The following is an 11287-nucleotide window of genomic DNA, read 5'->3' on the forward strand; positions in this document are numbered from 1 at the left end:
TCGCTTTGGTGCCCCCAAATCATTGATCAGCGACCGTGGGACTCATTTCAGTAATGCCCAGTTGGAAAAGGCATTGTCCTGATATGGTGTTGATCATCGCTTCTCTACACCATATCACCCGCAGACGAGCGGGCAGGTCGAAGTCACCAATCGGGGTATCAAAAGAATCCTTGAAAAGACGGTTAGTCAGAACCGTAAGTATTGGTCCGAGAAGCTGGATGACGCATTGTGGGCTTTCCGTACCGCCTATAAAACACCGATTGGTACGACACCGTTTAAATTGGTGTATGGGAAAGCGTGTCATCTCCCTGTTGAGCTCGAGCATAAAGCCTATTGGGCTTTGAAAAGTGCTAATCTTGATCTTTCATGTGCGGTGTAATATCCTAAATTCTCGTATTTAATAAAAGAAAGTTGTGTTTAGTTATCGGGCCTAAATAATTAATTAATATTAATAAAGAACATGGACTTGAACTAATTAAGATGGATTAAAGGGAGTGGGCCTTAGGTCCATGGGCTTTAAGGGATATAAATATCCCCTAAACCATCCTAAAACCCTAAATCCTCATTCTTATCATCCTAATCCCTACACACTCAAAAACACACACATACACTACACCTCATACGGCCGAGAGAGAGAGAGAGAGAGAGCGGATTCGAGTCCAAAAATAAAGCCGACCATTATTAGATCTTCAATATACGGGATAACCAAGCAAACTGAGACCACACCGAACGCATAAAGGTATGCCTTTTAGCTTAAAGTTTATGTTTTTAGGATCGATTAGCTTCGAAACTTAAACGTACAGTAAATCGGGTCTAAACAAAACGTAAGGTAGCAAACTTGAAGTAGGAAACGAACTTAATAACCTATGGCTTTGTACGACGACTCGTTTGAATGTTCTTAAGCTTGAAGGTCCAAACTTTACACTTATCCGAGTCAAGTCTTATCCGAAGTTAGCTCTGGGAATGTTTACGAGAATGGTAAAAAGGTTTATACGTTGAAATATAGCCGATTAGCGGAGTCAAAACCAAACCAGTGGCCGTCACTGGATAACTTCGCTGAAAGCAAGTCCGTATGGGGCAACTTCGCTTCTAGCCAAGTTTGCCAGATACAATGGCTGGTTATAACTTCGCCTAGTGCCAACTTCGCCTATCTATATGTTCGCCAAAGCTAAGTTCGCAGCCCCCAAGTTCGGTGATGTTTAACTTCACCCGTTGATAACTTCACCTAAGGTTAACTTCGCCTGAGGTTAACTTCGCCTAAGGTTAACTTCGCTAAGGTTAACTTCACCTGTTGATAACTTCGCCTGAGGTTAACTTCGCCTAAGGTTAACTTCGCTAAGGTTAACTTCACCTGTTGATAACTTCACCTAAGGTTAACTTCACCTGAGGTTAACTTCGCCTAAGGTTAACTTCGCTAAGGTTAACTTCACCTGAGGTTAACTTCGCCTGAGGTTAACTTCACCTGAGGTTAACTTCACCTAAGCTTAACTTCACCTGAGTTTAACTTAGCACTAAGTTGAAATAATCTGATACGATAGGACGAGTATTGATACGTGTAACCTATATACAGTTAGCAGAGCACAGTTAAAGAGAGGAACCACGACTAAAGGAGAAAGGAACCGCATTCAGGTGAGTTTCTAGCCCCATTTATGTGTTATGTTTTCGGGGCTGTGTGCATACTCAATATGTTTGTTAGTACGCTTATCCTAAGAGATAAGTGTATGCCTTATGTGAATAATGTGAAATGTATAAATGATTGCTTGATGGTACGTTAACGATCTTCGGATATTGCACGTACTGTCAGGTTGTAACACTATGTATAATGTAAGTATGATATGTATGCTTATGTGTATGAACGTGATAAAGTTAATAAAAGAAGGAAAGGATGGTTGTATGGTTGTATGGTTACGAAAAGGGTACCGAGCCCTAATAATACTCGAGGTATGATGAATGGTTGTATGGTAACGAAGAGGGAATCGAACCCTACTAATATTCGAGAACTAGGGAACCGAACCCTACTAATATTCGAGGAAAGAGGGTACCGAGCCCCAATAATACTCGAGGAATGAGGGTACCGAGCCCTAATAATACTCGAGGAAGGAGGGTACCGAGCCCTAATAATACTCGAGGAATGTAGGGCGTAATGCTCTTTATAACGTAAGATATGAAAGTAAGTTAGTATAAAAGAAAGTATGAAAGTATGAATGAAAGAATATAAGTTTGTGTGTATTGTATAACGTATGATTAACTAGAACTCACTCAGCGTAGCTGACTTTTAGTATGCACGCAGGTGAGTAGGATGAGGCAGCTCGCTTGAGGGGACACGTGGCGTTGAATAAGAGACTGGCATCGGAAGGCTCAGGACGTATTATGTTTTAATTACTTAGTTTTCGAAAGACAAGTTGGTTGTTTAAGACAAGTTTTGAATTGTTACGAAATGTTTTATTAAACTTTTTATATTCCGCGAATGTTTTTAATTAACTCTGATATTAGAACTGCGTTTATGAGTAAATCCAACACGAAAGTAGGGCTACCGGTAACGGGGCCTTACATGCGGGCAAAAAACAGGTTTGGTCAGATTCATGAGCTTGAGGAATTGAGAGGCCAAGCTTATGAGAATTCGAAAATTTCAAGGAAAGGACCAAAAGGCTCCATGACGCCCGCTTGAAAAACCACAAACAATTCCTAGTGGGCGATCGTGTGTTGCTTTACAATTCTCGCCTTCGTTTATTCCCTGGGAAATTGAAATCCCGATGGTCCGGCCCCATTAAATTGGTCCGAGAAGCTGGATGACGCATTGTGGGCTTTCCGTACCGCCTATAAAACACCGATTGGTACGACACCGTTTAAATTGGTGTACGGGAAAGCGTGTCATCTCCCTGTTGAGCTCGAGCATAAAGCCTATTGGGCTTTGAAAAGTGCTAATCTTGATCTTTCATGTGCGGTTTAATATCCTAAATTCTCGTATTTAATAAAAGAAAGTTGTGTTTAGTTATCGGGCCTAAATAATTAATTAATATTAATAAAGAACATGGACTTGAACTAATTAAGATGGGTTAAAGGGAGTGGGCCTTAGGTCCATGGGCTTTAAGGGATATAAATATCCCCTAAACCATCCTAAAACCCTAAATCCTCATTCTTATCATCCTAATCCCTACACACTCAAAAACACACACATACACTACACCTCATACGGCCGAGAGAGAGAGAGAGAGCGGATTCGAGTCCAAAAATCAAGCCGACCATTATTAGATCTTCAATATACGGGATAACCAAGCAAACTGAGACCACACCGAACGCATAAAGGTATGCCTTTTAGCTTAAAGTTTATGTTTTTAGGATCGATTAGCTTCGAAACTTAAACGTACAGTAAATCGGGTCTAAACGAAACGTAAGGTAGCAAACTTGAAGTAGGAAACGAACTTAATAACCTATGGCTTTGTACGACGACTCGTTTGAATGTTCTTAAGCTTGAAGGTCCAAACTTTACACTTATCCGAGTCAAGTCTTATCCGAAGTTGGCTCTGGGAATGTTTACGAGAATGGTAAAAAGGTTTATACGTTGAAATATAGCCGATTAGCGGAGTCAAAACCAAACCAGTGGCCGTCACTGGATAACTTCGCTGAAAGCAAGTCCGTATGGGGCAACTTCGCTTCTAGCCAAGTTTGCCAGATACAATGGCTGGTTATAACTTCGCCTAGTGCCAACTTCGCCTATCTATATGTTCGCCAAAGCTAAGTTCGCAGCCCCCAAGTTCGGTGATGTTTAACTTCACCTGTTGATAACTTCACCTAAGGTTAACTTCGCCTGAGGTTAACTTCGCCTAAGGTTAACTTCACCTGTTGATAACTTCGCCTGAGGTTAACATCACCTAAGGTTAACTTCGCTAAGGTTAACTTCACCTAAGGTTAACTTCGCCTGAGGTTAACTTCGCCTAAGGTTAACTTCGCTAAGGTTAACTTCACCTGTTGATAACTTCACCTAAGGTTAACTTCGCCTGAGGTTAACTTCACCTGAGGTTAACTTCACCTAAGCTTAACTTCACCTGAGTTTAACTTAGCACTAAGTTGAAATAATCTGATACGATAGGACGAGTATTGATACGTGTAACCTATATACAGTTAGCAGAGCACAGTTAAAGAGAGGAACCACGATTAACGGAGAAAGGAACCGCATTCAGGTGAGTTTCTAGCCCCATTTATGTGTTATGTTTTCGGGGCTGTGTGCATACTCAATATGTTTGTTAGTACGCTTATCCTAAGAGATAAGTGTATGCCTTATGTGAATAATGTGAAATGTATAAATTATTGCTTGATGGTACGTTAACGATCTTCGGATATTGCACGTACTGTCAGGTTGTAACACTATGTATAATGTAAGTATGATACGTATGCTTATGTGTATGAACGTGATAAAGTTAATAAAAGAAGGAAAGGATGGTTGTATGGTTGTATGGTTACGAAAAGGGTACCGAGCCCTAATAATACTCGAGGTATGATGAATGGTTGTATGGTAACGAAGAGGGAATCGAACCCTACTAATATTCGAGAACTAGGGAACCGAACCCTACTAATATTCGAGGAAAGAGGGTACCGAGCCCCAATAATACTCGAGGAATGAGGGTACCGAGCCCTAATAATACTCGAGGAAGGAGGGTACCGAGCCCTAATAATACTCGAGGAATGTAGGGCGTAATGCTCTTTATAACGTAAGATATGAAAGTAAGTTAGTATAAAAGAAAGTATGAAAGTATGAATGAAAGAATATAAGTTTGTGTGTATTGTATAACGTATGATTAACTAGAACTCACTCAGCGTAGCTGACTTTTAGTATGCACGCACGTGAGTAGGATGAGGCAGCTCGCTTGAGGGGACACGTGGCGTTGAATAAGAGACTGGCATCGGAAGGCTCAGGACGTATTATGTTTTAATTACTTAGTTTTCGAAAGACAAGTTGGTTGTTTAAGACAAGTTTTGAATTGTTATGAAATGTTTTATTAAAGTTTTTATATTCCGCGAATGTTTTTAATTAACTCTGATATTAGAACTGCGTTTATGAGTAAATCCAACACGAAAGTAGGGCTACCGGTAACGGGGCCTTACATGCGGGCAAAAAACAGGTTTGGTCAGATTCATGAGCTTGAGGAATTGAGAGGCCAAGCTTATGAGATTTCGAAAATTTACAAGGAAAGGACCAAAAGGCTCCATGACGCCCGCTTGAAGAACCACAAACAATTCCTAGTGGGCGATCGTGTGTTGCTTTACAATTCTCGCCTTCGTTTATTCCCCGGGAAATTGAAATCCCGATGGTCCGGCCCCTTTAAATTGGTCCGAGAAGCTGGATGACGCATTGTGGGCTTTCCGTACCGCCTATAAAACACCGATTGGTACGACACCGTTTAAATTGGTGTACGGGAAAGCGTGTCATCTCCCTGTTGAGCTCGAGCATAAAGCCTATTGGGCTTTGAAAAGTGCTAATCTTGATCTTTCATGTGCGGTTTAATATCCTAAATTCTCGTATTTAATAAAAGAAAGTTGTGTTTAGTTATCGGGCCTAAATAATTAATTAATATTAATAAAGAACATGGACTTGAACTAATTAAGATGGGTTAAAGGGAGTGGGCCTTAGGTCCATGGGCTTTAAGGGATATAAATATCCCCTAAACCATCCTAAAACCCTAAATCCTCATTCTTATCATCCTAATCCCTACACACTCAAAAACACACACATACACTACACCTCATACGGCCGAGAGAGAGAGAGAGAGCGGATTCGAGTCCAAAAATCAAGCCGACCATTATTAGATCTTCAATATACGGGATAACCAAGCAAACTGAGACCACACCGAACGCATAAAGGTATGCCTTTTAGCTTAAAGTTTATGTTTTTAGGATCGATTAGCTTCGAAACTTAAACGTACAGTAAATCGGGTCTAAACGAAACGTAAGGTAGCAAACTTGAAGTAGGAAACGAACTTAATAACCTATGGCTTTGTACGACGACTCGTTTGAATGTTCTTAAGCTTGAAGGTCCAAACTTTACACTTATCCGAGTCAAGTCTTATCCGAAGTTGGCTCTGGGAATGTTTACGAGAATGGTAAAAAGGTTTATACGTTGAAATATAGCCGATTAGCGGAGTCAAAACCAAACCAGTGGCCGTCACTGGATAACTTCGCTGAAAGCAAGTCCGTATGGGGCAACTTCGCTTCTAGCCAAGTTTGCCAGATACAATGGCTGGTTATAACTTCGCCTAGTGCCAACTTCGCCTATCTATATGTTCGCCAAAGCTAAGTTCGCAGCCCCCAAGTTCGGTGATGTTTAACTTCACCTGTTGATAACTTCACCTAAGGTTAACTTCGCCTGAGGTTAACTTCGCCCAAGGTTAACTTCGCTAAGGTTAACTTCACCTGTTGATAACTTCGCCTGAGGTTAACTTCGCCTAAGGTTAACTTCGCTAAGGTTAACTTCACCTGTTGATAACTTCACCTAAGGTTAACTTCGCCTGAGGTTAACTTCGCCTATGGTTAACTTCACCTGTTGATAACTTCACCTAAGGTTAACATCGCCTGAGGTTAACTTCACCTAAGCTTAACTTCACCTGAGTTTAACTTAGCACTAAGTTGAAATAATCTGATACGATAGGACGAGTATTGATACGTGTAACCTATATACAGTTAGCAGAGCACAGTTAAAGAGAGGAACCACGATAAACGGAGAAAGGAACCGCATTCAGGTGAGTTTCTAGCCCCATTTATGTGTTATGTTTTCGGGGCTGTGTGCATACTCAATATGTTTGTTAGTACGCTTATCCTAAGAGATAAGTGTATGCCTTATGTGAATAATGTGAAATGTATGAATGATTGCTTGATGGTACGTGAACGATCTTCGGATATTGCACGTACTGTCAGGTTGTAACACTATGTATAAGTTAAGTATGATATGTATGCTTATGTGTATGAACGTGATAAAGTTAATAAAAGAAGGAAAGGATGGTTGTATGGTTGTATGGTTACGAAAAGGGTACCGAGCCCTAATAATACTCGAGGTATGATGAATGGTTGTATGGTAACGAAGAGGGAATCGAACCCTACTAATATTCGAGAACTAGGGAACCGAACCCTACTAATATTCGAGGAAAAAGGGTACCGAGCCCTAATAATACTCGAGGAAGGAGGGTACCGAGCCCTAATAATACTCGAGGAAGGAGGGTACCGAGCCCTAATAATACTCGAGGAATGTAGAGCGTAATGCTCTTTATAACGTAAGATATGAAAGTAAGTTAGTATAAAAGAAAGTATGAAAGTATGAATGAAAGAATATAAGTTTGTGTGTATTGTATAACGTATGATTAACTAGAACTCACTCAGCGTAGCTGACTTTTAGTATGCACGCAGGTGAGTAGGATGAGGCAGCTCGCTTGAGGGGACACGTGGCGTTGAATAAGAGACTGGCATCGGAAGGCTCAGGGCGTATTATGTTTTAATTACTTAGTTTTCGAAAGACAAGTTGGTTGTTTAAGACAAGTTTTGAATTGTTATGAAATGTTTTATTAAAGTTTTTATATTCCGCGAATGTTTTTAATTAACTCTGATATTAGAACTGCGTTTATGAGTAAATCCAACACGAAAGTAGGGCTACCGGTAACGGGGCCTTACATGCGGGCAAAAACAGGTTTGGTCAGATTCATGAGCTTGAGGAATTGAGAGGCCAAGCTTATGAGAATTCGAAAATTTACAAGGAAAGGACCAAAAGGCTCCATGACGCCCGCTTGAAGAACCACAAACAATTCCTAGTGGGCGATCGTGTGTTGCTTTACAATTCTCGTCTTCGTTTATTCCCCGGGAAATTGAAATCCCGATGGTCCGGCCCCTTTAGTGTGAGGCAAGTATTCGACTATGGTACCGTTGAGATCGGCCATGAGGATGAACGCATCTTCAAGGTGAACGGTCACCGTTTGAAACACTATTTGGGTGGGCCGGTCGAGGTTGCATTGGAGGTTCTCGCCGTCCACCCCATGAAATAAGTTTGGGGAGCGTAAGTCTAGCTATCGACTCCTTCAAAATTTAGCATGTTTAGGAATTTCGTAGTTTTTTTATGTGCTTTGTGTTTCTTTGTGTTTATGTTTAATTGTTTCGTTTAGTATATATTTGTTGTTTTAGCGAATTGGTTCTAGGTTGAGTATGGTGAATCATGGGGATTGATCAACTGAAGAAGAGGTTAGTTCCGTATTTTCAATTATGCAAGAGACAGTAGGACCGATGATGATTGGGGTTAAAAAAAAAGAAAAATTAATGTCACAAGTTTTAAGGATAAAAAAAAAAAAAAATAATAATAATAATAATAATAATAATAATAATAATAATAATAAGCAGCTAAAAATAGCTGAGTTTTTACAAAAAAAATAAAAAAAAAAAACTAAAAAATAATAATAAAATAAATAATTATAAAAACCCCTTTTTCACAAATTTCAAACCCAAATCACTGTTCCTATTGTTGTCTCCGAGAAGAAGCACCGACACGGTTTCCGTTCTTTTCCATTGTTTTGGTTCAATCTCAGGTTTAACCAGGTATGCTCTTCGATTTCATATCTGCCTACATCTTTAATGAGCATCAATTTTAACTATTTTGTGAGGCTACGAGTTCGAATTCAACCTCCAAGTTCCGTTTGTTTGGTATTAATGTTATGATTTGTTGGTCTTTTTGGTCGAATTCATTTTCAATTAGCCTTGTATTGATGTCGATGCTTGTTTGCCACACTTTTTGGATCTAATTTTATCTTGATGAAAGAGGATTCAAGTGGTAAAAAAAAATAAAAAATAAAAAAAATAAAAAATATTAATAATAATAATAATAATGGCGCCCACTGCGGCCTTTTAGAACTCAAATTAAAATGTTGAATTTTAGTCTTCATGCTCATTTTGGTTTTAGAGGTTATTTTATAAAAAAAAAAATAGGATTTGTTTTGTTTTGTTTGTTTGCATTTAGTTGTGCAGGCTCACTTGATAGAAATTTATTTTTCAATTGTTTTTTTTTACTAGATTACATTCGTTTTCTTTTATTGCTAGATTTTAGTTTATTTCATTTTACGTTTAGTTTCATGTTATTGTCAACCTGCTTGTCTCTTATTTGGATGAAACTGGTATCTTTCTTTTTACTTCATAATTGATACATGAGTTGGAGTTTTTGCACAACTAGTCATGATATGACTCGTATGGTACTCAATCTCCATTCTATACGAGTCATATTATAGTTTAGCTAGCATATAATTCACTGGTTCATTGGAAGATTCTTGTTGAGCTTTTAAATTTATTGAGATCGGGGCAATATATTAAGTAAATATGAACATGGTCATGCTTATGTTTTTGCATGATTATGTTCCAGATGTGCCCAAGAGACATGATCATGCCTAGTTTATGGCATGACCATGTTTAACCCATTTTGAACAATATGCTTTCATTTGAATTTGTTTCTCTGCAGATTATGGCTGGCGAAGCCCCCGGAGATCTCGACCACCCATTCCTTCTGTTAAATGAAACCGAGACAGAGTATCAAAAGCGTCTGGATGTTCTTTGGCCTCGCCGTCATCAGATTTTAGCCGGGCGGCATCTTGATTTCGCCGCTTTGAATAGTTTTGATCAGAGAAAGAGATGGGATGAAATTGTTAATGGCCCGTGGCTCAAATTGTTCCGTATCCATCAGGTTCAGTATGTTGAATTGGTAATGGAGTTTTTCTCGACCTACGAGTTCACATACCCGTCCGAGGATTTAAACGATGCTCAAGCCATTAGATTTAGATTGGGAGGTCGTTGGAGGGAGATTTCAGTTGCCAGGTTTGGCGAGATTCTGGGACTATATACGCCGGATGAGATTGACTCTGATTTATTCTTTTCCGGGATCACTGAATTTCCATCCGAGGAGGTAAAAAAGCAGTTCTGGTCTGGCCATGGTGTTGGTACTTATAATCCAAGCGTAACAAGAGCTTCTAAATTGAGGGACCCATTGTTGAGGATCTTGCATCGATGTTTGGTTTATTCCATTTCTGGCCGGGGTAAAAGTGAGCAGGTGGTAAATCTCCGGGATTTGTTTTACCTTTATTGCTTGGTGCAGCCACATACTTGCAACTTGGCACATGTGATTGCAGATTTCTTAACTAATAGCACAAGAACAACGGCTGCTGGTGTTATCTTTGGTGGTCATTTAGTGACCAAGATCGCAAAGGCTTACAAGTTGCTTACTGTTAAGGCAATTGCGGGCCTTACACCGGTTGCAGGACTGAACTTATGACCTTGAGGATTTTACAGAGTATGCATATGATAAGAGACACCCCTGTTGGGAAGAGGTTGGTTGACCAATGAATCGGATTTGGAATCCAGTTAGGCCAGGCCCGGACCCGGATAGAGTTCAAACAGCAAACCATGAGCGCCCGGTTCAAGGAACAGTTACGCGTGTGGGGGTCGATCCAGTTGTACCACCACCCCCACCACTACAGCCACAAGAGGTCGTTATTCCCCTCTCCGAGCGCCGAATGTGGGCTTGGATATATGAGACCCATTGCGCATGGGCTGCTGCAGCTACAGTCGCTGGCATTCATGTCCAAATTCCAGTGCCATTCTTCATGCAGCCACCCGTTGATAATGTGCAGCAAACCCCGGATATTGACCTGGATTTGGATGATCCTTAGTGCTGTTGTGAAGCAGGAGATGATCCCGGTTGTTATGGGATATTTTTGGTAGAGTTGTACTAGACTTCTGTACAAACTTGGTTGTTGCGTTTAGACGCTCTCTTTTGTATTATTGCTTGGATGGTTGACACCACATTTTGGACGTCATGTTTAGCTTGCATCGGCTACGTTTTGGTTGAGATCCCTGATAGGGAAGTTTCAGTTCTCTTTCACATTCCATTTCTTTGTTTTTCGATCATATTACATGTTTTTGTTGTACAACGAGGGCGTCGTACAATTCAAGTGTGGGGAGGGAATTTGAACTTTGTTTGTCTAAAATTAAAATTTTTTGCAGAACTCCTAAATAAATTTTTGTGAAAAATAATAACCATTAAGCAATTTTTAATTCAAACTTTAATTGCATTGTCCTGAAGCACAAATCTTTAAGATATTCAAGCCGAAAATCATTAAAAAGACATACCTTTAAACATGACAAACAAAAAGATTCACATTCTTACTTTGCAAAAAAAATTACCCATTCCGCCCGTTTCCGTGAGTTAGCCTCGTCAGTTGTTTTTGCTCATGATTTTGCGGGCAATTGAGTGAGCCGGGTGATTATTGCAAAG

General features: G+C 39.9%; 1 long non-coding RNA gene across 1 annotated transcript; it reads left to right on the plus strand.

Moving 5' to 3' along the window:
* The first annotated feature begins 8404 nt into the window (after positions 1-8404).
* Positions 8405-11006, plus strand: LOC143588149 (uncharacterized). Its single transcript, XR_013145041.1, has 2 exons — positions 8405-8568; positions 9479-11006. It is a non-coding gene; the product is annotated as an uncharacterized LOC143588149 (long non-coding RNA).
* Positions 11007-11287: the final 281 nt, after the last annotated feature.

Source organism: Bidens hawaiensis, unplaced genomic scaffold, assembly GCF_021521415.1.
Source record: "Bidens hawaiensis isolate Kalapana, Puna unplaced genomic scaffold, B.hawaiensis_p1.1 tig00036041_1, whole genome shotgun sequence".
NCBI lineage: Eukaryota > Viridiplantae > Streptophyta > Magnoliopsida > Asterales > Asteraceae > Bidens > Bidens hawaiensis.